The sequence below is a fragment of the Crinia signifera genome, chromosome 2 (genome assembly GCF_055691185.1).
Source record: "Crinia signifera chromosome 2, ASM5569118v1, whole genome shotgun sequence".
Taxonomy (NCBI): domain Eukaryota; kingdom Metazoa; phylum Chordata; class Amphibia; order Anura; family Myobatrachidae; genus Crinia; species Crinia signifera.
In genome coordinates this window covers 378,864,061-378,891,906 of record NC_139218.1, presented here as the reverse complement: position 1 = coordinate 378,891,906, position 27,846 = coordinate 378,864,061, and positions in this window count along the sequence as shown.

Here is a 27,846-nt window from a genome sequence, read left to right as displayed (position 1 = left end):
TAGCATCCAAAAAAATGGTCTGCTGTAAGGCGGCGAACATTTTGTCTGGGAGATTCTTCATAATAGCAGGAGCTGAGCTGTCACGATCCGAGTACTAAGACAGGCTATCTTACCAGCTAAGTGCCTCCGCAGGCTCAGCTTGCGGTTCAAGTGTCATCCCTGCCGGCGTCCTGCCTGCCGTGCACCATCATCGCTGTCATCCTCCAGTCCTCTCGGCGCTGCTGAGTCCACGGCTGCGCGGCGCACCGCTCTCCTCACCTACAGTGACAGTACCCAGAGCACGGCAATCCGTCTGTCCGCCGCCATTGCTCCAGGCCACAAGCATGGCGTCCACAAACACTGTTTCCCGCCATAGCAGACATGGGGGCTGCCATGTTTTTCCCAGTCACATGTTTGCACTGTCCAATCCTGATGGTTCTGATCTCCCTGTCATACCTGCCCGGCCAATCCTGGCCACCCAGTGGGTATAAGTATGCAGGGAGCTCACAGAACCATTGCTAGAGCTTCAGTTGTCTCCAGTGTGTGTTCAGCTGTCCTTGTCTCCATACAAGTGTATTCCTGCTGGTGTTGTTTCTCCTTTGCTGCAGTGTACTCCAGGCATTCCATCTCCTGTGAAGTTCCAGGTTATTCCATCTCCTGCGATCCTGCATCCACAGCCCAGCGCTCAAGCCTAGCTCCGGGACTCTGGTCCTTCCGATGTTCCATCATCGCTCACCATCGATGTTCCATCATCGCTAAGTCCGATATTCCGGATCTCCTACTTCCAGTTTCCGTCCGTCATTCCGGACCCACAGTATCATCTCCCGTCCGTCATTCCGGACCCACAGTCTCATCTCCCGTCCGTCATTCCGGACCCTCAGTCCTCAGTTCCATATCCGTTATTCCGGATCCGATGTTCCACCATCGATACCATACCATCTTCCAGCTGTAAAGTATTGCCATCTACATAGACTGTACTATTTCATCTGCATACTTTACTGCCTGTGTATTACAACCATCTGCTAATAAAACTCGGTTGTATTTTACTACTGACTGTTCATTGGCTTCGGGTGCACTGTCACGCATTCTATGCGTAAGGGTCCTCTCCAACCTCCCCGGTTCAGGTACCGGTCCAGGTCCCCACCAGAGGTCTCAGTCTCGTCGACTCAGACCCCTGGTGTGACATGAGCCAGGAGAAGCAACGGGGCCGGTCACCACTGCGTGTCCTGGTTATAGAGGTGGCGGCAACGGGGGTAAGGGGTGGGGGGTTTAACGGTTGGGGGGGGGGCATAAATTCCCATGGGGGGGGAGGAGTTGCGCCACTGATAATAATACAGTAGAAGTTGAACACATACTGTATCCCCAAATCAAAAGACCATTGCCCAAACTTTGCAGGACTTTTCATAGGTACCAGGACAAAAATTCAATTTACTGTCATCCATATCAGCAAACTGGGCTTAAATCGGCAGCTGCCTAAGAGCCCCCCCCCCCCCCAATTCTAGGGGCCTTCGAGCAAGGGCAGATTGGGCTGTGAGCATCTGCCTCCTGTGTTTCTTGGGAAAGAATATCAGCATTCTATTTCTGCTTCCCAACCTGCCCCCAGACAGTGTATGGCTGTCAGCATTCTGATTGGTGGATAGCTGGAGCAATTCACCAATCAGAGAGCTGACAGACATTCCTTGTATGCAAGAAAGTGGAGAGATGGTGCAGGACTACAGAAGGGGCATTGTATGATTAATCATTGACACATTGACAGATAGGTGAAGCTGCAGCCCTACCCCTCTGCCATGCACCATTAGCTAAAAAAAAAAAAAAACACAGGGGGCCCCTAGATAGACGTCAGATATAGTTAGAGCTTATTTTTGGAGGGATTTTTTATCTGCAATGTTTAAATTAATTTACAAGTACAAAATGTTCTCCCCGTTAAATGTATGTTCGGACGAACAAGACACTAACAAGACACACAAGCAGCTTTTGCTGATTAAAATGATATACAGTATGCCTATATAGTACTGTATGTAATTGCTATTTTATCTGCATAAAAAAATATTCTGATACATTGTTTCCCAGCTAAACAGTGTAACATTATTTGTTTTTATTAACCTAGAGTCGCATACAATGATATGCATCTTGTCTCTAATTGCGACTGTATGTACATAACACATAGTCTAACACTGTATCAGAACATTTGGTACTTGTTTCCTAGCAGGGCGCCCGTCAGGTCCCATCGCATACCTTAACTTAAGGTATGCGATGGGACCCGACTGACCCGATTTCGGGCTTTTTAACAGCTTTCCCGACAATGTAAAAATCGGGTCCATCGCATGCCATTATAATGGCATGCGATGCGACCGACGTAACCGACCCGAATTAACATTGTATGTAATGTTAAATGGCCATTTAAAATCGGGTCCATCGCATGCCATTATAATGCGACCAATGTGATGGACCCGATTTTACATAGGAACCAATGTTAAATGGCCCCCCATACCCGATTTTTCATTGTATAGCCACCCAGATGGGTAACTTGTATGTCAAATGCCCCCCCATTGTTAACGCCACCCCACAATGAACGCCAACCCGAAGCGTGGCGAGCACAGCGAGCCCGCGAGGGGCGGCGGTACGCTTCCTCCGACCTTTTCATACCCCCACTATCCATGTCGGTGTGGAGTTGATTTTATATTGTCTGTAAAGGCAAGACAGTCCCTGCAGTGGTGGGTCCGGATGGAGCCCGGATTACAGTCAGGAGTGAGCGTCTGGAGGGGTGGGGTGTGGTTGGTGGTAGTAGGATGCGAGAGACTCGTCCACTTTTCCAGGGGGCTGGCAGTGCTTCCCAATTTTTATGAGACTCCCGCCTGTTATGGGAGAGATGGCAAGTATGAGCAAAATTTTTACCAAAACAGATACCAAACCCATATTCTCTCCAGAAATCAGGGAAAAACACCACCTCCCCGGCTGCTGATCTCATCTGTTTTGCATTTCTAATTCCATTTTGTGAACTGTAAGGTGGCCAAAATTGGAAATTTATGTTTTTGAGGTAGGTAATATGGTAGGAACAAAAAAAGGCCCAAATTATGTGATTTTATGTGAAAAAAATACTGATCCAAAACATGTGAGTGTCGTTTTGGCAAAACCAAAATACAAAGTTAATACTGATCCAAAAAAAAAAAAAAAAATACCAAAACACAGGGACGGCGTACATATGCCACAAATAAGGGAAGATTGATAGAAGTTAAGGCCGTGGAAGGGGCTTCATGTGGATGTGCATACATTAGATCTCCAGCGGAATATAACACACTTGATAGAATATCTCAGGCAATTGTTCCAGGAGTGAAAAGATTCTGAATCCTTCACATTTCAGTTCAGCGTTTGTGCTCTTTTAAAACCCATTGTTTTTGTGCTCTATTCTGTCTCGTGCTATAGGTTTTCTAAAGTGTATAATATGCTTAAAATTGGGAACAGTTTCCTTCCATTGCCGATCAGTAGATGCATATAACTAGGAATAATTGCATTCATTAGTGCAGCGTTATTGTTCTTTAAATTAGAAACTTTGTTTTAATACAATTTTCCAGTAAAAAAAAAGAAAAAACGATTATAATTTACAATTAATTCTATGCATATAGCGCGGCGTAGCGAGTTTTGTAGAGATTACTGATCACATTCACACGAATGTGTTTTTTGTTTTTTGACTTCAGTGTTAACTTGTTCTTGGCTGCTTTGGTTTTTCTTTTACTGTACTTAAAGGCCTATAAACCTAATTTTGACAATGTGCAGAAAAATAATATAAAGCCGGGTACACACTACTAGACGATGGTAGGGGCGGATCCAGGATAAAATGACAGGGGGGGCACCATGATAAAAGAGGGTTTGGGTGGGGGAGGGGCAGTGTTAGTGGTGCCAGTGTACATGCTATGAGAGCGGCAGAGAGAGGGTGGGAATGGGATTAAAATAGGCCCTGGCATTTAAAGTACGCAGGCCCACCATGGCGACAAAAGGGAAGGATGTAGTTGTGTGCACGCGGAAGGTGTGCTCCGGAAAAGGGGGTGTGGCCACTCAACAGGGGGCGTGTCCTTAAGTGTAGTGTACCACACCATATACAACTTCTACACATTGGCCCTTATTCTGATTGAGTCGGATGGCTCCGTGTTCGGTCAAACGGCCGATGTTTGGTATTTGGCATGTGCAGAGGCGTATCTGCACATGTGCGAACGCGTCGCTATTCCGAACACGGAGTAAGTTCCGTGCAGAAAATGATCGGTCAGAACCATCCGAGCAGGGGGTGGAGAGGGGCGTGAAGGGCTGTTTGGGCTCATTACCATATGCGTACGCCCCGCGTTTCATGGGCATTCCCATGGGGCGGACAGCTGACATAGCCGGATGCCAGCTGCCCGCCCATATCCCTGCTTTCATACGGAAACATGTCCGAGTGGTCTGGAGCACTCGGTGCTGCCTGACCGCTCGGTCCATCATTCGATGGTCGGCGAGCATCGGGGGATGGTGGAGGTTCCCACAGATGGGGGAGTTGTTCACATGAAACATACACTCGCGGTCCGTTCACTCAGTGTCTTACCGCATTCGGACAGTGGGAGCGACCCATACGGTAGGCGGGGCTAAGAACACTCGGTTCCTGTCCGAAAATACACATTCGTCTGAGTCAACTAGAATAAGGGCCATTATGCAACAAAATACTAGACCCCATTATATTTGCCCCTTACACATGATGCCAAAAGGAATGAGCCAAAATTCACATAATGCCACATGGATTGTGTCAAAATTCACATAATGCCAAATGGATTGAGCCATATTCACATAATGCCACATGGATTGAGCCAAAATTCACATAATGCCACACGGATTGAGCCAAAATTCACATAATGCCACATGGATTGAGCCAGAATTCACATAATAACACATTAGATTAAGCCAAAATTCACAATGCGCTTCATAAACAGGGACATTGTGCGCCAAGGGCGCGCATTAATCATTTACACCATAATGTCCATTACACGTTAAGTTACACCCCATTATGTCCATTACGTATTATGCCAAACACCATATTGCCTATTAAAAATTATGCTACATAACTGCTGCTTATCTACATTCTCATTGCCAAGTGTTCCATGCTTATTGCCAGAGGTTCCATGCTCGTTGCCATGTTGGATTACATGCTCATTGCCAAGGAGGAATACATGCTTGCGGTAAATGGGGGACAGCCGCCGCCAGGCAGAAGTGACAGCCACTGACAGTGGCAGAGCCTGGCTGTATTCAGAGCACTGCACATCCCTGCTTTTTGAAATAATACCCCTTTTACACCAGAAAATGCATTCTTGGGTTGGCTCCTTTTACACCAGCCTAGGCCCTGCATTTTCTGGTGAAATTGGAACGTTTGGTTCCAGAGTAATCTGCCCCAAAGAGCATGAACAGCCATGAAATTACATTTCAAAAATAAAAAAAATCGGTTTACCGATATGGACCAGCCTGGTATCAATTTGAAGGCCCAGCGATTTGGAATTGAATGAGATCAAGTGCATACACAGTTGTCGGTGCTGGCTGGCATAACCATGTTTTTGTTCCAACCTGCCAGATCTAAAGATAAATCTGCGTGTGTATGGCCACCAGTGGCGTAACTATAGTCCCGCAGCCCCTGCGGTGGCGGGGAGGCGCTAGGCAGGTGTGGGCGCCTGGGGGGTCTGCGGGACTATAGTTACCACCTGGTCCCGGCTCCCGACTCCTGCCCTCCCCCTCCTTACCCCATTGCCGCCGGCGCCGCTGCCTCTAACCCGACACGCAGATCTGTGTCGGATGACGGGCAGTCCCCGGCTCCGGCTGCAGTGCTAATATAATAAGAGACACTCGGAAAATGGCTGCCCCCATAATGCTGTATGGGGGCAGCCATTTTCCGAGTGTCTCTTATTATATTAGCACTGCAGCCGGAGCCGGGGACCGCCCGTCACCCGACACAGATCTGCGTGTCGGGTTAGAGGCAGAAGCGCCGGCGGCAATGGGGACGGGTAAGGAGGGGGTTAATATTTCGGGGGGGGGGGCGCCCGAAATGTCCGGCGGGGGGGCGCAAAAAAAGTAGTTACGCCTCTGATGGCCACCTTAACCTTCGCTCCAGCGTTTGTACGCCGGAGGCTGTGATCCCCTGCCACTGCTGCCCCAGCCGCCAGTCACTGCAGTGACCTCAGGCGGCAGGCTCTTGGATGTTCGCTGTGTCTCGGGAGGACTCGGGCACCTCATCGTTGCTTTGAGTGTTAGGCTGTCTTTGCCTAGTATTACCAAATGGCATTCAGCATCATCGATAAATCCTTACATTGTTTGGGTTTCCAAGGCCAATAAAGGTTTCTGAAATCTTCACGCACCTCCCTGAACTGCTTCATTTATCCTCGGAAGAATTGTAATTTGTTCTTTCAGCAGACACTGCCTTCCGGCCGGGAGGTAATTCTTGTAATAAGTATTGATTTAATTCCTAGCTGTTAAAAAAATGATTTCTATAAGTTTCTCTGCAGGTGGCTAAATTCTGAGACAAATTTGCCATTCGGAATATAGTGCCGGGGGCTCCCTGCTCAGTAATACACACACCGCACATTCCCACACTTTGTAGTTTGAGGCTGTCTGAAGGTGAACCTTCTTTCTGGCATACATAGGAATGTCTGCGATATACATGAGAGGCATGTTTATTATAAGCATTATATCTTGTTATTGAGTGTCATATGTCAGCCTTTGTAAGTCTCTGTACTGTCCTAATAAAACATACACATTTCCAGAAGAAATCATATTGCATGGACAGCGTCATGACCTCAGCGCACGCCCCGAATTGGGCCATCTGCGGCCATAATAAAAGTCAATCTACCTGAGAAGCCCGGACAGGACAACCAAATCTGCACATCAGGGGGGCACGTCGCAGGACTCTCAAAGCCCCACCCCCATTCCTTACAAACTCCGCAATTTGTGGGTCTGTGGAGAGGGGGAGGAACTAAAAGGACGCAATTTGCATCATTTTAGTCCTACCCCCTCCCACAGACCCATAAATTCCGGCATTTGTACTGGGAGGGGGCTGGGCTTGATAATGACATTTTGTAACAGCATTTTCGTGTATAACGTCCAGTGTGATTGATGCTCCCAGGGGTCCTTAGCGATGTCCCCCGTTGACTGTACATGCAGGACAATGGAGGATATACTTCAATACAGATTACATTTACTGCACTTTGGGATCGATTTATGACCATCTGCATCTGAGAATGTGGATGTGATAAAACAGTCCCAGTCTGCAATCTAATAACTGAATACATCGCATGGATGTCTCAATAAACGCATACATGGACGGAGCTTCAGAGAAAGCTCTATCACTGCGAATTCCCTCCGCGGCCTTATCAAGTTATTTTTTCAGTACCCCAGGTGCTGAAAGTTAGCTGCCACCTCACAGCATAACTTTACTGTTTACTACCCCCCCCCCCCCCCTATCACTGCAAATTCCCTCCGCGGCCTTATCAAGTTATTTTTTCAGTACCCCAGGTGCTGAAAGTTAGCTGCCACCTCACAGCATAACTTTACTGTTTACTACCCCCCCCCCCCTATCACTGCGAATTCCCTCCGCGGCCTTATCAAGTTATTTTTTCAGTACCCCAGGTGCTGAAAGTTAGCTGCCACCTCACAGCATAAATTTACTGTTTACTACCCCCCCCCCCCCCCCCGGAGGTCACAGCAGCAGCAAAGAACTCTAACAACCTTCAGCCCTCACCAGAGAACCAATCACCGGGTGTGATTATCATACACATGGCTGATAACATTGGCCGGGACCCAGCACAGCTTTCTCTGCATGCTCCCAGGATTTGCACTAAGAACTGTGATTATACTATCTGAAGATAGCATTATTATTACAGGGCTCCTGCATTATTATTATTATTATTTTTAGTAAATGTGTCCAGATTGCCTTTCCCATTATAAGTATTGGAAATGCTATCTGATCACTAAAAACAAAAAAAGTGAATCAAAGCGTTTTTTATGAAAACTGCTCCAAAAGACCTTTAATACATTCATGTTAAACTAAAATAATATGACAAGGGTGTAGAAACATCCACTAAAAAATTATTTTAGTAAAGTAAATGTTATTATATCTGCCTCCTAATCTTGTATGTATTCTTGGGGGAAATTTACTAACGTGAATACATCTATTTAAGAAAATGCTGGTACGCGATCCCTACAGACGCTTAGCAGAAGCCTAGTGGCCAATAGCGCTATTCAGGGGGAGGAGCCACAGAATGTAAACAAACTTTATGTGGCTTCTACTGGTGTCGGAAGGGATCCCTTACAGGCATTTTCTTTTTTTGCCACGTACGTGGATGTCTACAGGGATGGAAGAGGACGTGATCCATGCCAAAGAGGTGGTAAGTATGGTTTCCTTCCCCAGGTATCCACAAATTGGATTTCTACTGGAGAAGAGGACCGAACTACAGATCAAGATAAGTAAGTTAGTATGTGTAGGCTCTGTATGAAATACAATTGTATTTTTTCGGTGTGTTTGTGTCTTTATTTGCCTGTTGGTTCTGCTGTGGAACTAAGAGTCCTAGCAAGCCCATGCTGGGACTTCAAGTCCCAGTATGCGGCCCAGGCTTGCTGGGACTCATAGTTCCACAGCAGAACCCAAAAGGTTTATCTTTCTTTTACACAAAAGCATCAGCATGGGCAGGGTTAACTCTGAAGGGGGGGGATCTCTTCATTGGGGGGGTCCCCACTTCCACTGGGCCCGGGACCGGGCTGACCTGTCAGGGGACTTAATGCTTGGGCTGGGGGGACTTGTATAAAAAGTCTTCCCCCGGCTGTGGCATTACCATGCTAGCTGGTTGGGCCCGGTGCTGGTTACCGAAATACGGGGGACCCCTACTCGTTTTGTCCCCTGTATTTTGGAAACCAGGATCGGCCCTTGAACCTAGTGCTGGTTTTAAAAATTCAGGGGAGCCCCTATGTAAATTGTTCCATGTATTTTTAAAACCAGGACCGGCTCTTTGAGCTCGGGGCTGGTTATGGCCGTGGGGGGTGACCCCAAGCCATTTTTTTATTATTATTATTTATTTGTTCTATTTTTTTTACACTGCAGCCTGCACAGATCTGACTCGTGTTTGTTATTAGCGGCCGTATTTTCGGCCACTAAATACGAATACGCCGGAATACGCCGGCCTACACCATCGGCCAAATAAGAATCTAATTCTCTCTGAACATGTTACATCTGCCCCACCTGCAGTGCACATGGTTTTGTCCATTTGAGAAGGAGTTTGCCTTTGCGAATGAATCAGAATAAGGGCCTTTGTTCCCACTGCTTAAACGGTGGACCTGGAATTGTTGAATGCAACGTGCTTTGTTTTGTCTCATAATTATTTTTGTTGTTTTTCAACCTTTACGCAGCCGAATATCATTCAGCGTATTTTTTTGCAATTTATAAAATGTCACATCCTCTGAAACAAAAAGTTACAATAATTATTTTCAGAATAGCAGATTGTCTTCTAACCTGTATTGGGAGTAACATACAGCAGAAGTGACATGCCCCAAACAAATTAAAAGCACTTTAAACAGAGTAATGATTGCAGAAACTGCTGCCGCTGCTGTTGTTCTTGACATTTACGTTCAAGGACATTGTTTATTCTATTTACATTGTATTGGAAATAGCAGTTTAATATTTGTTTTATCAAGTTAAATGATAAATTATGGCACAGTACAAAATCTATGTAAGGATCCAGGGGCGTAACTAGATATTAGTAGGCCCCATAGCAAAAGTTTGTATGCCCTCCCCCCCCCCCCCCATTTAGCAACTGATGGTGATAAATGTATGTGAAACATATTACTTAAGGTCCATACACACTGGGTGATTATGCCCAGCGTGTATGGACAGCGATGACCGCTGTCATCGCTGGGGGGAAAGCCGCTCAGTGCATACACACTGAGTGGCTTTCCCCTTGCCCGGCGCTGTCAGTGGGGGCGGACGGCTTTGCATAGTGCAGTGCTATGGAAAGCCGTCCACAAAGTCGCTCATCTGCTGGCAACGATGATGAGGGAGGGCGCATCACCGCTCATCGCTGCCCTGTACACACTAATTGGCTATCACATGAAAGTTTTTAATCTTCCCAATTAACCGACTGTTGGTCTAATGCAGAGGTCTTCAACCTTTTTCAACAGATGGCTCGGTGACTGAACTAGATGCAAAAAGTATCAACACACAACATATGTTTTATTACAGAGCGAAAGAGTGCCATTAGATCACATTGTAGTGCCCTTAGATCCCATTATACCACATTGTAGTGTCCTTAGATCACATTAAATCACATTGTAGTTCCATTAGTCCACATCATACCACATTACCACATTGTAGTGCACTTAGATCACTTTATAGCACATTGTAGTGTCCTTGGATCACATTATACCACATTGTAGTGCCCATAGATCACATTATTTTCACGACTCGGGATTGATGGACCCAGGCATGACCTAGGTAGTTAGCAATTAGTCCACATCATACCACATTACCACATTGTAGTGCACTTAGATCACTTTATAGCTCATTGTAGTGTCCTTGGATCAAATTATACCACATAGTAGTGCCCATAGATCACATTATTTTCACGACTCGGGATTGATGGACCCAGGCGTGACCTAGGTAGTTAGCAATTAGTCCACATCATACCACATTACCACATTGCAGTGCACTTAGATCACTTTATAGCACATTGTAGTGTCCTTGGATCACATTATACCACATTGTAGTGCCCATAGATCACATTATTTTCACGACTCGGGATTGATGGACCCAGGCATGACCTAGGTAGTTAGCAATTAGTCCACATCATACCACATTACCACATTGTAGTGCACTTAGATCACTTTATAGCTCATTGTAGTGTCCTTGGATCAAATTATACCACATAGTAGTGCCCATAGATCACATTATTTTCACGACTCGGGATTGATGGACCCAGGCATGACCTAGGCAGTTAGCAATGTTAGCTGGATACCAATGGAAAGAATATACGGATGCAATAGGATATTGTAAGATGAAGAAACTTTATTCACACAATGGTAATGACGGTACTGGGAATACTTAAGAAAGGCTGAATTTAAGAAGCAATGTAAATACTTGAAATGAGGTTGTAGACTGTAGCTGAGGAAACAAGACTGTGGCTTTAAGGCTGTAGAAAAGAACACTGCGGCTTGGAGATCAGCACAGGAGATGGACTTGGAGAACAACACTGGAGACGGACCAGAGAATTGCCAGAGGACTGGTCCGGAGACTCAGGAGTAGCACAGCAGACTGTGAGGTTCAGGATGAAGGAGACTGTCTGGCGCAAGCTCATTAAGCAATAGAGCTGAGAGCAATGACTGCTAGCTGAGCTGGGAACTTAGGACCTAATTCTGGTCCACACCCAATGCTGCGAATTTTGCAGTGTTGCATGTGGACTAAACACTGCCTGTCTGATCTGTGATGTCAGCTGCCCACACCTGCAGCACTAGGTGATTTGCATGGGAATGCCCAGAGTTTTAATGGGAACGCCCATGACCAGCCCCCCACCCGAACTGCTAGTTCGCCGTTCAGGCTCGCACCCTGCACATGCACACGGGGGACCGAAGAAATTAGAATAACCCCCTTAAACCCCCTGGGTTGCACTGATTGGAGAGTATGGCAAATGGAAACTGCAGGAACTGGAAAGGATTCAGAATGGAGCGATCAATCTTTGCATGATTCCACCCAGCAGGTAATTAAGGAGTTAATGGCGGCAGTAGATCTAACACAGCTAGGAATTCCACAGGTGTTAATTAGTAGCAATGCTCAGTCTCTCAGGAAACATGATTGCCGTCTAGCTGCAGCAGGCTGCAGCGGCGTAACTATAGCACCGCAGCCCCCGCCACCGCGGGGGGGCGCTGTGCATGTGGGGGCGCCGGGGGCTGCGGTGCTATAGTTACACCCCCCCCCCCCCCCCAATCCCCCGCAGACTTACCTATCTCGCTGGTCCCGGCGGCTCCGTTCTTCTGCTGAGGACCACCACAAAATGGCCGCCCCCATATAGCACACAGTTCTCTGAAACTGTCTGCTGTATGGGGGCGGCCATTTTGTGGTGGTCCTCAGCAGAAGAAGAACAGAGCCGCCGGGACCAGCGCGATAGGTAAGGCTGCAGGGGATTGGGGGGGGTTTGCATGGGCGGCAGGGTGGCGGGGATTGGGGGTGCTTGGCGGGGCGGCAAGGGGGCGCCCAAAACGTAGTTACGCCACTGGCAGGCTGGAATACATAGAACTGGAGACCAGACATAAGAGGACAGGTATACCGGATTTAGGCAGAATTGTGACAATTATACTACAGTGTATTCTACATTGTAGTGCCTTTAGTACACATTATACCATATTACCACTTTGTAGTGCCCTTAGATCACATTATAGCACATTGTAGTGACCTTAGATCACATTATAGCATATTGCAGTGTTCTTAGATCACATTATACCACATTGTAGTGCCCAGTAGATCACATTATACTACCATACCTCCCAACATGACCCTTTCCAGGAGGGACAGAATAAGTCTGGACTTCCCTCTTCATGTAAGATTACCAACATCTGTGTGGAAACACCTTTCTTATCAATTAACATGTTCACAACAGATCATGGCAATAATAAATGAATAGGGAAGTCCAGAAACAGAGCATTGTGTCCCTCCTGGAGAGGGTCATGTTAGGAGTAGTGCCCTTAGTACACATTATACCATATTACCACTTTTCAGTGTCCTTAGTTCACATTATAGCACATTGTACTGTCCATATTGTCACAAACCGTGGGTCTCAGCCCCGTCTGAGACCACGTCCATTACCTTCCCGGTGGTCAGCGGTGAGAGTAAGGCCTCTGGTAGCTGTCAGCGCCTGGCGAGATGTCCCATGTTTGGCTGGTGTTGACCCGTGCAATCGACATGCCGGCACGCTGGAGCCCGCGCGTCATGGGCGCCGCCATGACACATGCGCTCAGCTGACCAGAGGGTCCAATCCCGCGGTCCAGCCAGGGTGACCTCTGACCCACACACCTGCACACCTCTCAGGTGTACTCACTCTTTCCCTGGACTGATTGGTGCTGCTGACGCTAACCAATCAGTGCGCAGCAAGGGGGATATATTCCGGCTTCTAACTCACAGTCATCGCCTTGAATATGTGTTCATCTGACCTCAGTCCCTCCTGTGTTCAGCTGTTTCCTAAGGCTCCTGGTTATCCGGTCTCCCCGTGTACCTCTCGCAGTTTCCTGCATACTACCTGGTTTGTCATCTCCAGAAGACTCCTGCCATTCCACTCTGCAGTCGAGTATTACTCCTGTTACCATCTTTACCTGGCATACCATCTCCAGAAGCCTCCTGCAAAATAACCATCGTGCAGTTGAGTGATCTCATCGACCCTGCTGTCGACATCAGTGTTGACACTTTCACACTGTGCCCTCCAGAGACTATTCCAATTCCCAGTGTCTCCAATATCACTACCACTCTCCGCCTACGTCCAGAGGACCAGGGCAGAGGGCCGCGACCTGCCTGTCAGACGCAGCGAAGTCCATATCCCCTTGCGGGGGTCTCTGGTGAATACCGCTGGCAGGTTAGACTCCGCGCCTCTGTTTCTGGTTTCAGCCAACACTCTGGTACGCAAGGCAGTGCCTCTGTGCATGTCATTCATCAGGCCTCCGGCCTTCCGCTACACAGCGCCCTCCACTGGTCCACCACGGTCAGGGTCGGGAACACAGCAGACCCAGAACCTGACAGTATATTCAAGGCCGATGGACTCGGCCCAAGACCCAAGTGTGGGACCAGCGGTTCTTCAAAATGTTGCTGCCAGAATGGAGACCCAAGAAGCTACTCAGCAGCAGGTGATTAAATTCTTACAAGATGTATCCAGTCGGTTGGACACCCTGCAACAGTCCCTGTCGACTTCTGTGTCAACCACTACCGTAAGATCAGCAACACCAGCTTTATCATCCCGTCTCCACCTGCCAGCACCCACCAAATACGATGGTGACCCCAAGACCTGCAGAGGGTTTATCAACCAGTGCCAAATTCAGTTCGAATTGGTTCCTCATAACTTTCCTACGGCCAGAATTAAAATCGCATACATGGTGTCATTATTAACTGGCTCGGCCCTGAAGTGGGTATCACCCTTATGGGAAAAAGCAGATCCTCTGCTGACAGACTATGACCAATTCCTCCTGACCTTCCGCCGCATATTCGACTTGCCAGGTCGACCCGTGTCAGCAGCTACCGACATCCTCCAGGTTAAGCAAGGGTCCCGCCCCATGGGGCAGTATGTAATCCACTTTCAAACTCTCGCGTCTGAATTACAGTGGAACAATGAAGCCCTGACAGCTGCCTTCTGGTTAGGAGTTTCTGACCGAATCAAAGATGAGCTGGCATCTCGCGACCTTCCTACCCCCTTGGAAGATCTCATATCTCTATGTGTCAAGATTGATCTACGTCTTCGTGAGAGAGGACTAGAAAAACACAAGAAGTTAATTCCCAAAGTTTCTCCCAAGATTCGTTCTGAGTCTCCTACGCGTGAAGAACCAATGCAAGTGGGTAGATCACGACTGACTCCCGAAGAACGCACCCGTAGGCAGCGCAATCGCCTGTGCATATATTGTGCTGCTCCTAGCCATTTCATTAACAATTGTCCCGAGCGTTCGGGAAACGACCGGGCCTAACCTGCAAGGGAGGAGTCAGGTTGGGTCAAGTGGCAAAATCTCCTCCAGAATATGACTTTGTCTTACCCGTATCTTTGGATACCCCTACTGGTACCCATTCCAGTACCGCCCTGGCAGACTCCGGCTCGGCCGGGAACTTTATTTCTCAAGACCTGGTTACTAAACTGAAGATTCCAATGGAACCATTAGTTCCACACCTAGCTGTGACAGCAGTTGACGGCAGCAGAATCCCAGGCAGTGAGGTTCGCTTCTGTACCAGTCTCCTCACCCTCAGAGTCGGCATGCTGCACCAGGAACAGATCAAATTTCTCGTTATTCCCAAATCTTCTTATGAAATCGTCCTTGGTCTTCCCTGGTTTCGTCTTCATAACCCCAACATCAATTGGAAGACGCTACAGATCGAGCAATGGAGTTCTCATTGCCAACAGCAGTGTATCAAGTCAGTGGTGCCCACTCGTTCAGCCAATGTAAAAGTTCTTCCTGGCCTCCCTGAAGTCTATAGTGATTTCGCTGATGTGTTCTGCGAGCAGTCCGCTGATACTCTTCCTCCTCATCGTGATTGGGACTGTAAAATTGACCTTCTCTCAGAGAAATTCCCCCCTAAAGGTCGAACTTACCCATTGTCCGTTCCTGAGACACAAGCCATGTCGGCATACATACAAGAGAATCTAAAGAAAGGCTTCATCCGGCGCTCAAGTTCACCAGCAGGCGCAGGTTTCTTTTTTGTAAAGAAAAAAGATGGAGGCCTCCGCCCGTGCATCGATTACCGGGGTTTAAACAGTATCACAGTCAAGAACAGTTACCCGCTTCCTCTTATTACAGAACTTTTTGACCGAGTGCGAGGTGCCCAAGTTTTCACCAAATTGGATCTCCGTGGGGCATACAACTTAATAAGAATCCGTGAAGGTGACGAGTGGAAGACCGCATTTAACACCCGGGATGGTCATTACGAGTACCTGGTAATGCCTTTCGGTCTTTGTAATGCCCCAGCAGTATTCCAGCAATTTGTAAACGAGGTCTTTAGGGACATGCTCTACGTTTGCCTTGTGGTATACCTCGATGACATCCTCATTTTTTCAAAAGACTTATCCTCTCATCGAACTCAGGTCAAGGAAGTATTGTCTCGTCTTCGCAGAAACAAACTGTATGGCAAAATTTCCAAATGTACTTTCGAAGTCCCTTCTGTGCCCTTCCTCGGATACATCATTTCTGGGTTCGACCTACGTATGGATCCAGAGAAGTTAGAGGCTATTAATGGGTGGTCACAACCCACTTCCCTCAAAGCAGTCCAACGCTTTATAGGGTTTTCCAACTACTACAGGAAATTCATTCGAGGCTTCTCTACGCTGATTGCACCCATCACCGCACTCACAAAAAAAGGGGCTAATCCAGCCAACTGGCCCTCAGAAGCCATCGCAGCCTTCCAGTTTTTAAAACAAGCTTTTGTCACTGCTCCCATTCTGTCCCAGCCCGATGTCGACAAACCCTTTTTTCTTGAGGTAGATGCCTCTCACATAGGAGTCGGTGCTGTACTATCTCAAAAGAACAGTGATGAAAAACTCCACCCCTGTGGGTTCTTCTCTCGCAAGTTTCTTCCAGCAGAAAGAAATTACTCCATTGGAGACCAAGAATTACTGGCCATCAAATTAGCTCTCGAAGAATGGAGATATCTTTTAGAAGGTGCTAAGTTTCCCGTGACGATCTTCACAGATCATAAAAACCTCCTGTACCTCCAGTCTGCCCAGTGTATGAACCCCCGACAGGCTCGTTGGTCCTTGTTTTTCTCTCGTTTCTCTTTCAAGTTGTTATACCGTCCAGGCACTCAGAATGTGAAAGCAGATGCCTTATCACGTTCCATGCAAGAAGATTCTGACCTGCAGGAAAATCGGCCCATTCTGGACCCCATCGCCTTTGCTCCCACTCAGGTATCGCCTGTGCCTCCTCCTGGTAAAATCTTCGTTCCCACTGAATTACGTCAGAAGCTTCTTTCCTGGGCTCACAAGTCATTATTCTCTGGGCATCCTGGCGCTCAAGGGACATTAAAAATTCTTCAGAGATCCTATTGGTGGCCACAGATGGGCAAAGAAGTAAAAGAGTTCGTAGCATCATGTCCAGAGTGTGCACAGCACAAAGTATCCCGACAAGCCCCAGCCGGCCAGCTCCATCCTCTGTCCGTTCCATCTCGTCCCTGGACTCACATCTCAATGGACTTTATCTGTGACTTACCCAAATCCCAAGAGTACAACACCATATGGGTAATAGTTGACAGGTTTTCCAAGATGGCCCGATTCATCCCATTACCCGGGCTGCCGTCTGCTCCCACTCTGGCTCAGCTGTTTGTACAGCATATCTTTAGAAGTCATGGCTTGCCTAGCGAAATTGTGTCCGATCGGGGGGTACAATTTGTGGCACGGTTCTGGAGAGCTCTGTCTAATGCATTCCAAATCAAATTAAAGTTTTCGTCAGGCTATCATCCTCAGTCCAACGGCCAGACAGAAAGGGTGAACCAAGATCTGGAGACCTTCCTTCGTCTTTATATATCATCCTCGCAAGATGACTGGTCGAGACTCCTCCCGTGGGCAGAATTTGCTCATAATTTCAGGTACCACACAACCACTGGTCATTCCCCTTTCTTTATAGTCTATGGACAAAACCCCCGGGCCCCCAATTTTGAAATGTTACCAGCGATAGAGGTACCTGCAGCCGCAGCAGCCATTAACCATTTCTCTCAAATCTGGCGAGAGGTTCATTCCAACATCACGAAAGCCTCAACAAGGTATAAATTCTTTGCAGATCGCAAGAGAAGAGCTGTTCCTGAGTTGCACCCAGGAGATAGAGTGTGGCTTTCCACACGGAATCTCAGACTGAGAGTTCCCTCTATGAAATTTGCTCCCAGATTCATCGGTCCCTATACGGTTCTACAAAGGATCAATCCTGTCGCATACAAACTGAAGTTGCCCAAATCTTTACGCATCCCCAACTCATTTCACATCTCTTTGTTACGTCCTCTCATCCTGAATCGCTTCCATACTTCCTCACCCTCACTACCCAAAGTTCAAACCAGCAGGGGAGTAGAATTCGAGATTAACAAAATTGTTGACTCTCGTCGGAGGTATGGGCATCTCCAATATCTCGTTGATTGGAGAGGATATGGTCCTGAGGAGAGGAGTTGGGCAGATGCAGAAGATGTACATGCCCCCCGACTAATCAAAGTATTTCACGAAGAGAACCCGCCCAAGCCTAAAGGGTGTTCGGTGCCCACCCTAAAAGGGGGGGGTACTGTCACAAACCGTGGGTCTCAGCCCCGTCTGAGACCAAGTCCATTACCTTCCCGGTGGTCAGCGGTGAGAGTAAGGCCTCTGGTAGCTGTCAGCGCCTGGCGAGATGTCCCATGTTTGGCTGGTGTTGACCCGTGCAATCGACATGCCGGCACGCTGGAGCCCGCGCGTCATGGGCGCCGCCATGACACATGCGCTCAGCTGACCAGAGGGTCCAATCCCGCGGTCCAGCCAGGGTGACCTCTGACCCACACACCTGCACACCTCTCAGGTGTACTCACTCTTTCCCTGGACTGATTGGTGCTGCTGACGCTAACCAATCAGTGCGCAGCAAGGGGGATATATTCCGGCTTCTAACTCACAGTCATCGCCTTGAATATGTGTTCATCTGACCTCAGTCCCTCCTGTGTTCAGCTGTTTCCTAAGGCTCCTGGTTATCCGGTCTCCCCGTGTACCTCTCGCAGTTTCCTGCATACTACCTGGTTTGTCATCTCCAGAAGACTCCTGCCATTCCACTCTGCAGTCGAGTATTACTCCTGTTACCATCTTTACCTGGCATACCATCTCCAGAAGCCTCCTGCAAAATAACCATCGTGCAGTTGAGTGATCTCATCGACCCTGCTGTCGACATCAGTGTTGACACTTTCACACTGTGCCCTCCAGAGACTATTCCAATTCCCAGTGTCTCCAATATCACTACCACTCTCCGCCTACGTCCAGAGGACCAGGGCAGAGGGCCGCGACCTGCCTGTCAGACGCAGCGAAGTCCATATCCCCTTGCGGGGGTCTCTGGTGAATACCGCTGGCAGGTTAGACTCCGCGCCTCTGTTTCTGGTTTCAGCCAACACTCTGGTACGCAAGGCAGTGCCTCTGTGCATGTCATTCATCAGGCCTCCGGCCTTCCGCTACACAGCGCCCTCCACTGGTCCACCACGGTCAGGGTCGGGAACACAGCAGACCCAGAACCTGACACATATTACACATTATACTACATTGTAGTTCCCTTAGATCACATTATACCACATTCTAGTGCCCTTGGATCACATTGTACCATATTGTAGTGCCCTTAGACTAAATTATACTACATTGTAGTGCCATTAGTACACATAATGCCCCTTTTTAATGCCCTTAGTACACAGTATAACACTTTATAATGCCCTTACTACACATTATGCCACTTTATTGTGTCCTTAGTACAACTTATGCCACTTTGTAGTGCCCTTAATACACATTATGCCTATTTATAGTGCACAAATTAGAGATTATACTACTTTGTAGTGCCATTAGTCAAAATAATGCCACTATATAGTGCGCTTAGTACACATTATGCCACTATTTAGTGCCCCTAGTTCACATTATGACTCTCTTTAGTGCCTTTTGTACAAATTATGTCACTTTGTATTGCCCATTTCCTGCTTTGCAGCACCCCTTAGTACACATTATGCCACTTTGTATTGCTCTTAGTACACAGTATTCCACTTTGTAATGTCCTTAGTGCACATTATGTCACTTTATAATGGCCTTAGTACACATAAAGCCACTTTATAGTGCCCTTAGTACAACATATGCCACATTGTAGTGCCTTTAGTTCACAGTATGCCTTTTTGCAGTGCCCATAGTACGCATTTCCCTCTTTTGTAGTGCCCTTATTACACATTCTGCCACTTTGTTGTGCCCTTAGTACACATTTCCCTCTTTGTAGTGCCCTTAGTACACATTATGCTACTTTGTAGTGCTCTTAGCAAGCATTATGCCACTTTATAGTGCCTTTATTACTATTATGCCACTCTGTAGTGCCCTTAGTGCACATTATTCCTCTATGTAGTGCCTTTAGTACACATTATGCCTCTATGTAGTGCCTTTAGTACACATTATGCTTCTATGTAGTGCCCTTGGTACACATTTTGCCTCTATGTAGTGCCCTTTGTACACATTATGCCTCTATGCAGTGCCCTTGGTACACATTATGCCTCTATGTAGTGCCCTTTGTACACATTATGCCTCTCTGCAGTGCCCTTGGTACACATTATGCCTCTATGTAGTGCCCTTTGTACACATTATGCCACTCTGTAGTGCCCTTGGTACACATTGTGCATCTATGCAGTGCCCTTAGTACACATTATGCCTTTATGTAGTGCCCTTGGTACACATTATGCCTCTATGCAGTGCTCTTAGTACATATTATGCCTCTATGCAGTGCTATTAGCACGCCATTTTGTAGTGCCTTTAGTATTCTGCCCTCCATTAAATCAGTGTTCGTTGAAAAACCTTTCCAGTTTATAAACATGCTCATTTCTCCTAAAAAAGATCAAGACCACTCCCAGAATCAATCCGATCCAATAAAACTGCCCCCAGTTCAGGCATGACTTTTCTATTTTGGTTGCCAAATTTGGAATGTCTAGAAACTGAAGTATTGTAGAAACTGACTACAATCTTGTGATTGCTGGTTAGGTCACAACATGGTTGCTGTGCCTAGGGCGCACAATTAAAATACGTAATAAGACTATGCACCCAGGATAAAGGTAATTATGTGATCTCATCAATACAGAGATATGGGATAAGGAATTTTAATCTGCAGCCGGTCACCGGGAAATCATGTAAAAATGTAATTAATATAATATAGAGCAGATTATCATCATTGCATCATTTCACAATTTGCAGATTAAGATTTGTATGATTAAAATACAAATCCTAAACACAGGCGGACTGGTCACTCCCCCCCCCCCCTCCCCCTCCCCGTTCTGTGCATCCTATCAGCCGCAGCTAAACACATTGTTATCTTTGTAGCAAAAAGGTCTTTAATGATTAATTTGCTGGGGCTATGGTACCTGCTAGTTTATAACGTACCCTATGAAGTCTGTCTAAAGAAACACAGCTGACGCTGGGCTGTAAATTATGTACCGTGTAAATCCTGATGGAAATAACACTGCAGGCAGTCAAAAGAATTGGAATTAAATGTTCCGATACAGATCTCGACATGCTGACAATTAGGGATTCATTTGATTTAAATGAACAGCGTTTCTCATTCAGCCGACCTTCCCTCACGTACTAATATACAAACTGTATTTGCCAACATATAAAAAAATAGCATCCTGGGACAATTTGCCAACGAGCATAAGTAACTAAGGCCCTTATTCTGATCGGTGCGGCCGGATCCGAATATGCGGCCAGCACCGCCTTCCATACGGATCGCCAACTCCGTCCGTACGCGGTAAGAAGCTGTCCGAACGGACCGCACGTGTATTTCTCACGAATACACCTCCTCCATCTCAGGGAACCTCCCCCATCATTCGATGGTCGCAGAACATCGAATGCAGGGCCGAGTGGTCCGCCAGCTCCCGCAACCTCAGACCACACGGCCATTTCTCCGTGCAAAAGCAGGGATCTGGGCGGGCAGCTGACATCCGGCAATGCCATATGTCCGCCCCCTACACGTGCGTCACGGCCGCATTACCATATGTACGCCCAGCGTTTTCATGGGAACGCCCATGAAACGTGGGGTGTAAACATATGGTAATGAGCCCAAACAGCCCTTCACACCCCTCCCCACCCCCTGTTCGTGGTGTTCACATTTCATGCGGAATGTGGCCGTGCATCCGGCTCGCACATGCGCAGAGATGCCTCTGCACATGCGCAGACACAAAACATCGGCGGCACGAACGCACGCGGATATTACCGCACCAACCAGAATAAGGGCCTAAGAGAACAGCTGGGGCATATCTAAACTTTGGCTAGCATGGCATACGACAGGGGCGCCTGCCGAGGGGGGTCGCTTTTGGGGAGAATAGAATAGGTGGCCACCGTGCCCGGAGCATGGCGAGTGCAGCGAGCCCGCAAGGGGCTTAGTTGCACTCACCATGCTGTCTGGGTCCGGCCAGTCGGGATCCCGATGTTGGGATAATGACTGTCGGGTTCTCGACTGTTGGACCCCTATACCACACCCCATCCGTACTTGTCTTTTGTCTTCCCAGTCCCAGAACAGCAAGCACAATGATGACATGATGCCCGTCAGGAGGAGCACTAGAGGAGACTGAGGGACAGATGTATGAAGCAGTGATAAGGGAGAAGTGAGCCAGATGAGAAGTGGCCCATGGCAACCAATCAGCACGGAAGTAACATCTATCATTTGCATAATATAAAATTATACAGAGCAGCTGATTGGTTGCCATGGGCCACTTCTCCTCTGGCTCCTCTCTTATCACTGCTTCATACATCTACCCTGAAAGAGGAACTGCCACCTCGGAGTCCTCCAACGGCCTGCCACTGTTTTGTATCTGTAGCTTACAATATATAAGAAACTGTAAATAATAATAACTTATGGATGGAGAAATTGTTAAACTATATATATTACATGTTGCCTGGCTACACAATGATTCACATTATGGGGGTTATTCAACACCATCCCAACGCTTATGTTGCCCCTGTCGAATCCCCTCTGTAACATGCGAGGGGATAGGGCCGGATTGGCCCACCGGGAAACCAAGCCATTTCCCGGTGGGCCGCGCCAAAAGTCATTAAAAGGCGCCGGCCGCGCTCCCCCATGGGCTGGCTGGGCCGCGGGCAGCGGCCGCAGCACTTTGCCGAACTCCAAAATGGCTGCGGGAAGGCTGCTGCGCATACGTGCTCAGCACCTCCCAGGCTCCTGTTCCCAGCAGCAGCAGGTGAGCCGGCCGCCCCCCCAGGCATACCCCCGCCGCCAGCACCCCCTCCTCCTCCCCCCGGGCATACGGCCGCAGCCACCCCCCTCCCCCGGGCATACCGCCGCCTCCACAAAAAAAAAACCCCTCCCCCCCGGGCACTCGCCGGTGCGTTCGCTCCAGGATGGGCGGGCAGGAGGCATGGAGGGGCAGATGCTGGGGACCACCCAGCGTTTCATGGGCATGCCCACAAAAATGGCGGGCGGACCCCTGCGACTGCAGGCGTGTCGATGCCTGTTTGGGGCTGGCAGGTGTGAATCAGGCCCTTAATGTCACCTATCAAAACTAAAAAAAAATGAAAAGGGGGGGGCTGGTATTTAATAATGTGAATGTGCAGTATCACAAAGATATGTTATCAGAAGCATTCTCATTTATAGTCATATACAAACCCAAGTGTATGTAATACATTGAATTATCAGGAGCCAATAATACTAGTATAAGCAGCAGCTATTCCTTGATAAATCCCCCCACGCTGGGACCGCAGTAACTGGCTATGGACCGCAGCCATCAATGAGGAACGTTTCTACCTTCTTATTAAAAGCGCGATCTATCCCAAGGCGATGTGCGAAGCAGCCACTGAATAGTGACGCGGAATACACTAATGGAACCTTCAGCTGCAAAACAAACAGCACGAGATTATGGAATGTACTATAGTAACAGAATATTGTGTTACGTCTGCTAGGGTGCAGATAAATTCTGCCTTCCTTATCATGGCTATTGCATATATTCACACTGGGATTGGTGCAATGAGTTAGCCTTTTTTTTTTTTTGGCCGGAACTTTTTAAGAACACCTCGTGTGAGGTTATTCTCTGGATTAATGGGCAGGTTTTTTTGAAGAAACTTTATTTTAAAGCACCCAAAATAATGGAAAGCATCACTGCAATAAATAAAAGGTACGTGCACAGTGCCACTACAACACAGGCAAAGTCAATTGATAATTGCGTAGCTTAGCCGTCCGAATGGAATCTGCTGAAAATGTCCCTCCAAATATGGCCACTGCCTTGAAGAAGACAGAAGCTAGAGGTCCTACTGGACAATGGATAGATGCTAGAGGTCCTACTGGGCAGATGGTTAGTTGCCCCTGGAATCAGGGCCGGTGCAAGGGTTCTTGGCACCCTAGGCAGAACATCTGCCAATGCCACCCCTCCTCCCCTCTTCCCCACATTACTCCTTTCCTTGTAAGTCATGTGATAGTGCATGGACTTAATAAATCCCATATATTAAAGGTTTAGATTTATTAAACAGCCACATGTATACACACAGCCATACCCTGCCTCTGTCATCCATTTACTGCCTCAATACATACATACATACATACATACATACATACATACATACATACATACATCCACCCACACACATATTAGAATCAGAATCATCTTTATTGGCCAGGTATACTTGCGTATGCTTGGAATTTTTTGTGGTATCAAGCAGGGAACACAATGGGGGTGGGAAGAGAGGCATAAACATACATCACATACATTTCACATATATCTAGAACAATTCAAATTAGTATTTAGTATTTGGTATGTTCAATACTGTTTGTTTAGTTGGTGGACAGCTATTGGGAAGAAGCCTTTTGTAGTTCTTGTCGTCTTTGCTGGGATGGACCTAAAACGTCTCTCCCTGACGGAAGGGGTTCAAACAGGTTGTGGCCAGGGTGTAGCTTGTCCGCCAAGATCTTTCCTGCACGCTTATTGACCCTGGCTAGGTAGAGTTCTTGGACAGTGGGGAGCTCTGCCCCAATGATCTTCTCTGCCATCCTTACCACTCTTTGCAACCTTCATCTGTCATTCTCGTTTGCTCCTCCGAACCAGATTGTGATCGAGGAGCAAAGGACAGACTCTACTATGGCAGTGTAGAAGATGAGCAGCAGCTCCTGCGGGATGTTGAATTTCTTGAGTTGCCTCAGGAAGAACAACCGCTGCTGAGCCTTCTTGACACTTGTAATGATGTTGGGACCCCATTTGAGGTCGCAGGAAATCTTTGTTCCTAGGAATTTGAAGGAGTCGACCCTCGACACTACTCTGTCAGATATTATGAGTGGGTGCATGGAATTTGGTTTTCTTCTGAAGTCCACCACCATCTCCACTGTTTTGAGGGGGTTGAGGTCAAGGTTGTTTCCGCTACACCATTTAGTTAGCCGATCCACCTCCCGTCTGTATGCCGACTCGTTTCTATCCATGATTCGGCCGATAACCGTTGTGTCGTCTGCAAATTTTATAATTTTTACTGACTGTTCTGTTGAGGTGCAGTCGTTTGTGTAGAGGGAGAAGAGCAGGGGGGAGAGGACTCATCCTTGAGGTGCACCGGTGCTAATTGTGCATGTGTTTGACATGAATGCGCCTGCTTTCACCACCTGTTTCCTTTTAGTCAGGAAGTCAGTGATCCAGGAGCATGTATGTTCTGGGACTCCTAGTGAATGGAGTTTTGGCTCCAGGATGTGAGGGATGATAGTGTTGAATGCCGAGCTGAAAATAACAAATAGTATCCTTGCATAGGTGCCTGGACTGTCAAGGTGCTGTAGAATGTGGTGCAGCCCTAGGTTGACTGCATCCTTGACACTTCTGTTTGCTCGGTAGTCAAACTTCAGGGGGTCGAGGTGAGCATTTGTCACAACTCTCAGGTGGTTCAGCACCATACGTTCAAGCACCTTCATGACCACCGATGTTAGTGCAATCGGCCTGTAGTCATTGAGGTCTTTCGCAGTTGAGCTCTTTAGAACCGGGACGATAATTGAGCTTTTAAAGCAGGTGGGGACCTTGCACATTTCTAGTGAAGTGTTGAAAATCCTGGTAAAGATAGGGGCGAGCTGTGTTGCACAGGTCTTGAGGGCAGATGGAGACACTCCGTCTGGGCCTCCAGCTTTCCTAGGGTTGACTCTCTTGAACATTCCTTCTACCTCTGTTTGGTCCACCCGGAGAGTCTGGGGGTGGCAGTTTTGGAAGGAGGGTGGGCAAGCCGTTTTGCCCCGGTCAGGATGTGAGGGATGATAGTGTTGAATGCCGAGATGAAATCAACAAATAGTATCCTTGCATTGGTGCCTGGACTGTCAAGGTGCTGTAGAATGTGGTGCAGCCCTAGGTTGACTGCATCCTCGACACTTCTGTTTGCTCGGTAGGCAAACTGCAGGGGGTCGAGGTGAGCATTTGTCACAACTCTCAGGTGTTTCAGCACCATACGTTCAAGCACCTTCATGACCACCGATGTTAGTGCAATCGGCCTGAAGTCATTGAGGTCTTTCGCAGTTGAGCTCTTGGGAACCGGGACGATAATTGAGCTTTTAAAGCAGGTGGGGACCTTGCACATTTCTAGTGAAGTGTTGAAAATCCTGGTAAAGATAGGGGCGAGCTGTGTTGCACAGGTCTTGAGGGCAGATGGAGACACTCCGTCTGGGCCTTCAGCTTTCCTAGGGTTGACTCTCTTGAACATTCCTTCTACCTCTGTTTGGTCCACCCGGAGAGTCTGGGGGTGGCAGTTTTGGAAGGAGTTTTGCCCCGGTCAGGGGTAGGACTGATGCAGGTAGCTTCCTTCTCGAACCTGCAGTAGAAATCATTCAGCTCGTTCACTAGTTTCTGGTGCATGGTGGAGGGGGTTCGAGAGATCTTGTAGTATACATACATACATACATACATACACATATACATACATACATACATACATACAAATAAACCCCCTCCCCCAGGCAGCCAGTACTACGAATACCAAACCCCCACATCAAATGATCATCTTACCGTGTTCATGGGGGGGGAAGGTAACTGCTCCCTGCCGCTTCTACTAGCTCATGATACAGCTGAGCTGGCCGGGATGACACACTGCTGCTGGCAGGGAAGGGGGCACTGCTCCCTGTTGGTTCTGCAGCTTCCGGCTCCGCAGCGACGATGTTCGACGCTGACTCTGAGGGGCGGGGACAGCTGGTGAGGGATGACGAGTGGATGGGCGCCGGGCGGCTGCTGCCTGATTGATATAACTATACAACTAGCGCTCAGATGCTCTCCCCCCTCCTACCTCCTTCATCCGCTGAAACGTGACAAGGTGACAAGAGAAAAGTAGCGGCCGCTCAAGGGACCCGCGGCGCTGCTACATTTAAATGCTCAATAATTAAGGGGCGTACTCCAGCGGCCAGCGGCCTAGGCAGCAGCCTAAAGCTGCCTAGTGGTAGCGCCGGCCCTGCCTGGAATATAGAGATTGCTCCTGGCAATGAGCATGTAAATCCCTGGTAACAAGCATGTAAACCCCTGGTAACAAGCATGTAACCCCCTTGCAATGAGCGTGTAACTCCCTGGCAATGAGCATGTAACCCACTGCTAGCAAGCAAAACACCACTGGTAATGAATAAGAAACTCCTGGAAACAAGCATGAAACCTATGGCTACAAGCATTTAACCCCTGGCAACGAGCAAGTATGCTCCAGGCATAAGGATCTGTTGGCCCTTGTCTCCGGAGATAAGGACTTGTGTGCCGTGGTCTAAGGATCTGTTTGCATGGCCTCTGGGCCTGCCCCCATGGTCTACGGGTCTGCTTCCATGGCCTCCAGGTCTGTCTCCGTAGTCTCTGGGCCTGAATCTGTTGCCCCCATGGCTCTTGGGCCTAAGCCTGTCAGTCACAATATTTTTTTTCTAGGGTTCCAATGCCTGCCACTCGGGAAAATTTGCATGCCGTGCCTCAAGTTCTAGAGACATCCGTTGTGTCTAATGTCTCACCAGTGTTGGCCTTGATACAGAAGCCAGCTGAGGAGTCCTCTGATGCCATCTTTTTTGATGGGAACGTTGCCCATTTCCAGGCTTGAGCAGAGCACTACTTAGAAGCCATGAATTTTGATCCGTACTCTGGGGTTAATCTGGCTAATATTGTAAAATACATGATCTGATCCTTCAGAGGAGAAGCACTAGAGTGGGTCAATCCACTCGTTGAAGCCAATGATTCTCGACTGTGAGATCTGATATCATTCTCCAGGGCCGTGATTGAGAAATTTGAATTAAAGACTCCTTTGTCTTCCTTGGCTGAAAGTCTGCCCAGGCCTCTTCAAGACCATCGGTCATCTAGACGGCGTGCAGAGAGTGCTAGAGTTTCTGAAAATAACTTTTTGCCGAAGTTCGAATAAAGGAACTCAACAGGATCAGTTGGTCACCATCAAGTTGTTAGACAGTCTACCCATCCTCTCAGCAACTAATAGCTCGCCTCCAGTCCCG